Raw genomic sequence first — 7928 nt, forward strand, 5'->3', positions numbered from 1 at the left:
GCTTCGGATGCTTTTGGCTGGCTGTCTTTGACCTTCTTGACTTGAGTACATATCCCCTCAATCCTCTGTCCTCACGTGTCCCTCTCCCTGTGCCTGTCTTCACACGGCCGTCGTATTGGATCAGAGACCAACACTCTCTAGTCGCCTCATCTTAACTGATTATACCTGCGAAGACCCTGTGTCCAAACACTGTCACATTCTGAGGTCCCAGAGATTAGGACATCAACCTATCCTTTTTGGAGGGGACACAGTTCAACACATAACAGCCACCGTGAACAAGCTGTGAGATTCAGAAAAAGTTCCTGTATATTTTTTATTTCAGCTGACTTTTGACATGTATTCTATTTTGAAACAGTATGAGAACATATCAGTATATCTAAAATTTGGAAGGAGAATAGTATATATCCTTCACTCATTCATTTGCCAGTTATATGCCAAGTGCCTTCTTTGGCCAGATGTTCTAGTACTGAAGATTTGGTAGTCAGTAAAACAGGAGAGACCCTGTCTTAACAGGAGATACAAATGAGAAGCCAAAGGGATGGTGATGAAGTATGCATTTTTCTTATGTGCATTTCTAGAAATGGTCTGCATAGCCTGAAACTGAGATGCCCCACTGTTTAAAAGATAGACAATATAGGGAAAAAATATAGTTTTTTCTGACTCATATTTTTTTAATTAAAAAATTTTAAAGGAGAAAAAAAAAACTAATAGACACAAAAGCTTAGAAAATGGAAGTCCTACCATGCTGTTCGGAATATATTCTTCTAGTCTTTTGATAATACATAGAATCATTTTAAGTAGTCTCCTTTACTACCATAAGTCTGTGTTTAAAGAAATGAATCTGGGAGGTGCACCAGCGTGTGGTAAAGCAGCTCTCCTACGCTAGAGAAGATACGCTGAGTCAGAAGGAAGGTAAGGAGAGCCCAGCAGAAGGGGAAGGTGCACTTGGAGCTGGCAGCAACCAAGGCTGTTATTTCCTGTGTGATCTCAACAAAGGAACCTGAGCGTTAGCCTCCTTACCTGTGATGGGATAGTATTACTACCTGATGATACTGTTATCAAAATTAATGAAATACTGTTAGTAAAATTTCAAGAAGATGCTTGTATAATTAGTGGTGGCTAGATACTCAAACTATACTTTTCATGGAGTTAGATAATGATCTGTCTGTTTTAAAGACAGAATATCAAAAATGACTAATAATAATGATAAAAGGTTTTCTCAGGAAGTATAGGTAATGTGCTAACTGTAGAAAATGTAGAAAATGATAATAAGCTTATGCACTTCCTCCCAAGCTCACGCAAATAAAACTGCCCATAATTTTGACCCCTAGAGATAGTCACTGTTTACATTTGAGATCATATCCTTCCATTCTCATCTTACACAAGTGTATGTATAAGCATGTAAAGAAAGAATTGTGGTATTTACAGAACAAGTTTATTACAAATAGCATGCTGTGTTTTGCATTTTACTTAATAAAACATAATTTTTCTGAATGTAGAGTTTTTATGTTTTCTGTTTCATTTTAATGCAATGCAGTTATCATTGTTTCAAAGTGATTAATGCTCATATTGTGGGAAAATAAAGAATGGGAGTTAGTTCTAGATTCAAGCTGCGTGGCCTCAGGCAAGTCACTGAACTCTGAGCAATGGAATTAGATGAGACAAAAGTACCTGATATAATTTTGTAAACCATACGTCTCTGTGAAAATCCTTAATTTATTTTTCTATATTTTTTGTTCTGATAATGTTATCAATAAGAACTTTTCATTAGTAGTCTGCAGTGCATGTGTGCTCAGTCGTGTCAGACTCCACAATCTCATGGACTGTATAGCCCACTGGATTCCTCTGTCCGTGGTATCCTCCAGGCAAGAATACTGGAGTGGGTTGCCATTTCCTTCTTCAGGGGATCTTCCCAGCCCAGGAATCAAACCCACGTCTCCTGCATTTCCTGCATTGGCAGAAGCCACCTTGGGAAGCCCAATAAACATATTTATTATATAATCAGGACTTCTTTGGAGGTCTATATATTCTGGTACAGCCAGAATGTCCTTCACATATACAAAGAACATTTCCATTTCAACTGATTGAAGCCACAGTGCATGCGGAGTAGGCAAAAAGCAGGGAATTGAGGAGGCATTTTCCAATTAAAAAGTGAGGAGGAACTAAAAAGCCTTTTGGTGAAAGAGGAAAGTGAAAAAGTTGGCTTGAAAGCTCAACATTCAGAAAACAGATCATGGCATCTGGTCCCATCACTTCATGGGAAATAGATGGGGAAACAGTGTCAGACTTTATTTGGGGGGCTCAAAAATCACTACAGATGGTGATTGCAGCCATGAAATTAAAAGACTCTTACTCCTTGGAAGAAAAGTTATGACCAACCTAGATAGCATATTAAAAAGCAGAGATATTACTTTGCCAACAAAGGTCCATCTAGTCAAGGCTATGGTTTTTCCAGTGGTCATGTATGGATTTGAGAGTTGGACTGTGAAGAAAGCTGAGTGCTGAAGAATTGATGCTTTTGAACTGTGGTGTTGGAGAAGACTTTTGAGAGTCCATTGGACTGCAAGGAGATCCAACCAGTCCATCCTAAAGGAGACCAGTCCTGGGTGTTCATTGGAAGGACTGATGCTAAAGCTGAAACTCCAGTACTTTGGCCACCTCATGCAAAGAGTTGACTCACTGGAAAAGACTTTGATGCTGAGAGGGATTGAGGGCAGGAGGAGAAGGGGACGACAGAGGATGAGATGACTGGATGGCATCGCCAACTCGATGGACATGAGTTTGAGTGAACTCCGGGAGTTGGTGATGGACAGGGAGGCCCGGTGTGCTGCAATTCATGGGGTCGCAAAGAGTCAGACACGACTGAGCGACTGAACTGAAGTGAACTGAACTGACTTTCCAATTAATAGAGTACTGATTTGGCACCTTCCTTTTTTATTTACAAAGAGGGAAAAGGGGCCCTCAGACCTAACAGGCTCATCACCCTACCTCCAGATATCTATTTAAAGACAGTTCTGTTTGCCTTGTGGTTTGTTTAACGGATAACTCTACCATTTAATTGCTTTGGAGAAACTAAAGTTATTATAAGATGTTAGACCCATAAAAGGGATTTATCAAGATAGTTTGAATTGTAAGTAGTGTACAAGGTTTCGCTTTTTACATAAAGCAGCAATTTGTTCTACCAGTTCAAACAGTGAATAGTCATACTCATTATTTATGGGGCAGTTTTGGTAGGAGGATTTAACTGTCAATGTTCTTAGTGATAAGCGACAGAGAACAAAGCTGGCTGGTTGAAGTAGAAGAGGGTTTATTACCATCTACTGTCTAGCCTGGGCTTCCCAGGTGGCACTACTGATAAAGAACCCACCTGCCAATGCAGGAAACATGAGACGCAGGTTCCATCCCTGGGTTGAGATCTCCTGGAAGAGGGCATGGCAGCCCACTCCAGTATTCTTGCCTGGAGAATCCCATGGACGGAGGAGGCTGGCGGGCTATGGGCCACGGGGTCGCAAAGAGTCTGACACAACTTAAGCAACTTGGCACGCATGCATGCACTGTCTAGCTTATAGAACTGTTGGGAGCCATGGAGAACTGAGTTGGAGGCTATACAGCAGGAAGAAATCACACCTAAATGCCCAAAATCACACCTAAAATTCAATCTCGTGCAAACAGCTCTCCTGCTCCTGCTGCCCTCTGTGTGGCAAATGCGCCGCCAACCCTGCCATCCTTGGATACATGACTCAGATTCAGATGATTCAGAGTGAGAAACGAGTTGGTGGGAGTTAGGTCCTTTGCCATGCTCTAATTGCAAAGGGGACTGGGGTGGGGCCTTTTGAGCTTCAGCAGGAAGATCCGGCCTCCTACTGAGATTTATCACTTAGAGAATTCCCCAAAGTATGAAGGGATTTGGATGTTGACAGCCAAAAACCAAAACAAATATTACCTACAGATTAATTGTTCTCATGGTGAGTGTAGTCAGGGATTTATCTTACTCATATATGAACAGGCCAGATACACACATTACAGCCAATGCCAGAACACCCTTAATGCTTCCAGAGCTGAGGGAAAAGACAGAAAGGGTCCCCACTATGGACACATAGGAGATGGATCCCTGGCCTCCAGGTTTTTTGTGGGGTTTTTTGCATTACTGCTGGAGCCATGAGATTTATTTATTTTAGTTTATTTGGGTGCGCTGAGTCTTAGTGTGGTACACAGGATCTTCAGTTGCAGCCTGTGAACACTTGGGCTTCCTTGGTGGCTCAGCTGGTCAAGAATCTGCCTGCAATGCAGGAGACCTGGGTTCAATTCCTGGGTTGGGAAGATCTCCTGGAGAAGGGAGCAGTTACCCACTCCAGTATTCTGGCCTAGAGAATCCCAGGGACTACACAGTCCACGGGGTTGCAAAGAGTTGGACGTGCAAAGAGTGAACTCTTGACTATGGCATGCCGGATCTCGTTCTCTAACCAGGGATCGAATCTGGGCCCCCTGCTTTGGGAACTCAGAGTCTTTGCCACAGGACCACCTCCAGGTTTGAGATTCAGAAAAACACGATCGCCCAGAGAGCACTGCAGTGAAGTCATTTCCTGGCCTTTCCAGAGTAGGTCAAATCCTCCTACTGAATATTCTACTATGTAAATAGCAATGTTGCTCACAGAAGCCCTGAACTGGCAACAACTCAAACATCCATCAACAGGAGAGTAGTAGAGATGAGAAATTATGGTATGGTCATAGAAGTTGTTGTTGTTTAGTTGCTAAGTCATGTCCAACTCTTTGCAGCCAGGGACTATAGCCCGCCAGACTCCTCTGTCCACAGGATTTCCCAGGCAAGGATACTGGAGTGGGTCGTCAGTTCCTCCTTCAGGGGATCTTCCCAACCCAGGGATCGAACCCAGGTCTCCTGCACTGCAGGCAGATTCTTTACCAGTTGAGCCACCAGGGAAGCCCCTACAAGGCTATATACATATTTAAATATTTATTTCCCTTTGCCCTTGAGTTTAGTCTATACACTTAACATATGTCTGTTCTGTATCAATAAAAAAGCTACTGTGTTATAAAAATCTAATCTCTGGTGGTAGAAGTCAAATAGAGGATACCTCTGAAAGATGGTTATCACCTGGGAATGGTGGCATGAGGGAGCCTTCCAGATGCTATTACTTGATCTGGTTGGTTGCCGAGGGTTGTTGTTGTTGTTGTTCAGTGGCTAAGTCATGTCCGACTCTTGGTGGCCCCATGGACTGCAGCACGCCAGGCCTCCCTGTCCCTCCCTATTTCCTGAAGTTTGCCCAAGCTCATGTCCAGGGAGTTGGTGATGCCGTCCAACCATCTCATTCTCTGCTGCCCTTTCTCCTGTGGCCTTCAATCTCTCCCGGCATCAGGGTATATACCTGGGTATATAAATTACGTAACAATTCATCAAGCTGAAGACTTAAAATTAGTGCCTTTTACTGCACATATGTAATACTTCAATTTTTAACAATAATATACATTTGAAGAAAAGCATATTCCCAGTTTAAAACAATCCAGATAAATTTGGGAACACAATCCATTCATAAATTGTGAACTGCCTGCTGTCCTAGTGGTCTTTGGAGAGCTCTACAGAGTTAGAGCTAAGGCAACACTACAGTCTTACAACTGTTGATTTAATGAGTTATATTTGAAACCCAGGGTTGTGTGTGTTTGAGACTTTGAACCAACTTCCTATCAGAGGTGGCAGATTATAACCATTTTCTTCCTTTTTTTCTTCTATGAGCTGTCCAAAAACAGTCTACACATGAATGAACCTGAAGATTACTTATACCTGTTTTCAATGCTTTTATTCTAACACTGAATTCATGATTATTAATTCTCTTGTGCATAGGGCAGGAGGCTGATGGTTATATGACAGGTGAGGAAAATACTGTTTGTTAGTAATGTGTGAAAAAATGCAGCCCTTCCCTATTTAAATCTTGTTTGTGATCAGGAAGCCTGCCAACGTTGTTAATATTCAAGGGTACTCTGGGGATTGTTTTTGCCGAAGGGCAAATGCAATTTAAACCGTGGGACAAAGTTATGCCCAACCACCATCTAAGTATTTGGAGGTGCCTGTCACGTGATTCAGCCGCCCAGATGCAACAGGGTGGTGGAAACAGGCTGCTGCTCTTCATATAATTAGTGGTGATATCTAGGATTTTCTTAGAAACCCCTGGGATTAAGCATCTGAAATCAGAGACTACAGAGAGATTACGCCCTGCGAGAATGTTGTGGCAGGTGTCTGATGTCAGCATGGTGCGTGTCAATGAGCAACTCTTCATGAGTCACTGTCATGGTTTCACTGTTTCCTCACAGCCTGCTCCTTGGTTTTCTCCTATTCCCTTGATGAGAAATTGGTACTGAAATTGGTGCCTCTAGGCTGGAAGAGCCACCTACACGGTCTTCCCATCTCCATTTTGTGGTGTTAGTTGAACAGGAATTGAGCTTCTCCTTGTACAAAGCAGATGCTTTGCTTACAGTGCTGCTCATGAGATGTAACCATGGTTTTTCCTGTCATAGCAGTCATTGGCATATACATAGGCCCATGAACTGTATTAGAAGCTGTAGAGCGGTTAAGAGTACTGGCTCTGGGGGACTTCCCTGGTGGTCTAGTGGTGAAGAATCTGCCTTGCAATGCAGGGTACAAGGGTTTAATCTCTGGTTGAGAACTAAAAACATGCCACAGAGCAGCTAAGCCCGTGCATCACGACCAGAGAGTCCACGCACCACAGTGAAAGATCCCTCATGATCCAGCTAAGATCAGACACAGCCAAATAAATAAATAAGACTCACTGAGCTTCCAAGATTAAAAGTCATAATAATATGTTTGTGTATTTGTTTGTTTTACGTGTGCTGACTCTGGAAACCGAAGGCTGGGCTCAAAGCCTGACGGTATCACTTACCAGCTGTGTAACCTGAGGCAAGTCACTTCACCTCCCAGACCGGGACCATGACTTCAGCATCTGAGGGCCTCTGCCTGAAGTGGTTGGTCTGATTATCCAAATCACCCAGCATGCTGTTGCTAGTTTGTGTTCCTACTTCCCTCTCTGGCATTTTCTGACCGGTCCAGAGTTGGGTCCAGGATTTGTATTTGTTATGTATTTGTGCTTAGTATGTATTATGAGAGATGCCCAGGGCAGAGACCCAGGGAACAAAAACTCCAGCCTGATGTTTCTCCTCCTCCCATGTCCTGCTGGTTCCCCCCACTAACCCAACCAGAAGGCAGAGACAAGGAGTCTGATAATGTGGTCTACCCGCTTCAGCCTCTGGGGTCAGGGTGGAGAAGGGTGGAGAAGGGTGGAGAGTGAGTTTGAAGGAAGACAAATAGTGTCTGTGTTAACTGACTGTATCTTCTGTAGAGAAATATCTATTCAAGTTCTTTGACCATTTTTTAATTGGGTGTTTTTTGTCGTTGTTGAATTGTAGATTTGTATATACTCTGAATTTGGTTTGTTTTGAGCTGGATTAAATTGTCTGTGCACCAGGAGACTTATAGACTCCAAAAAATATTCTTAACTAGATTATCTTTAGAAGCAAAACTATAAAAAATAATATAATCTGGTGGGAATTTTATGGTGGTGGAGGGAACTTAACACAAAAACTGGTCAAACATTACTTCTGGACTGTTGGCTGGGCTGGCCAGTAATCTTAAAGACAATATTCAAAGTCGCTTCAGTCATGTCCGACTCCTTAGGTCACCAAAAAGTGAATGTCAAACAACAAAAGCCAAGACTCCTTTCATTCCTGTGTTTGCTGTGTCACCTGGTACCCAAGCCTGCTGTTGCCTTCTCCTCCAACCTGAGTGTCCATAAACTGGTGGGAAGTGGAAGGGACACATTTCTGAAGTGTGTTTTGCTTGTAGTGAGGGAAGGAATACTCTAGTGAATCATTCAGGATCTTCTAAGCCAAGAGATTCTGAA

Source organism: Bos mutus, chromosome 20 (genome assembly GCF_027580195.1).
Source record: "Bos mutus isolate GX-2022 chromosome 20, NWIPB_WYAK_1.1, whole genome shotgun sequence".
Classification (NCBI taxonomy): Eukaryota; Metazoa; Chordata; class Mammalia; order Artiodactyla; family Bovidae; genus Bos; species Bos mutus.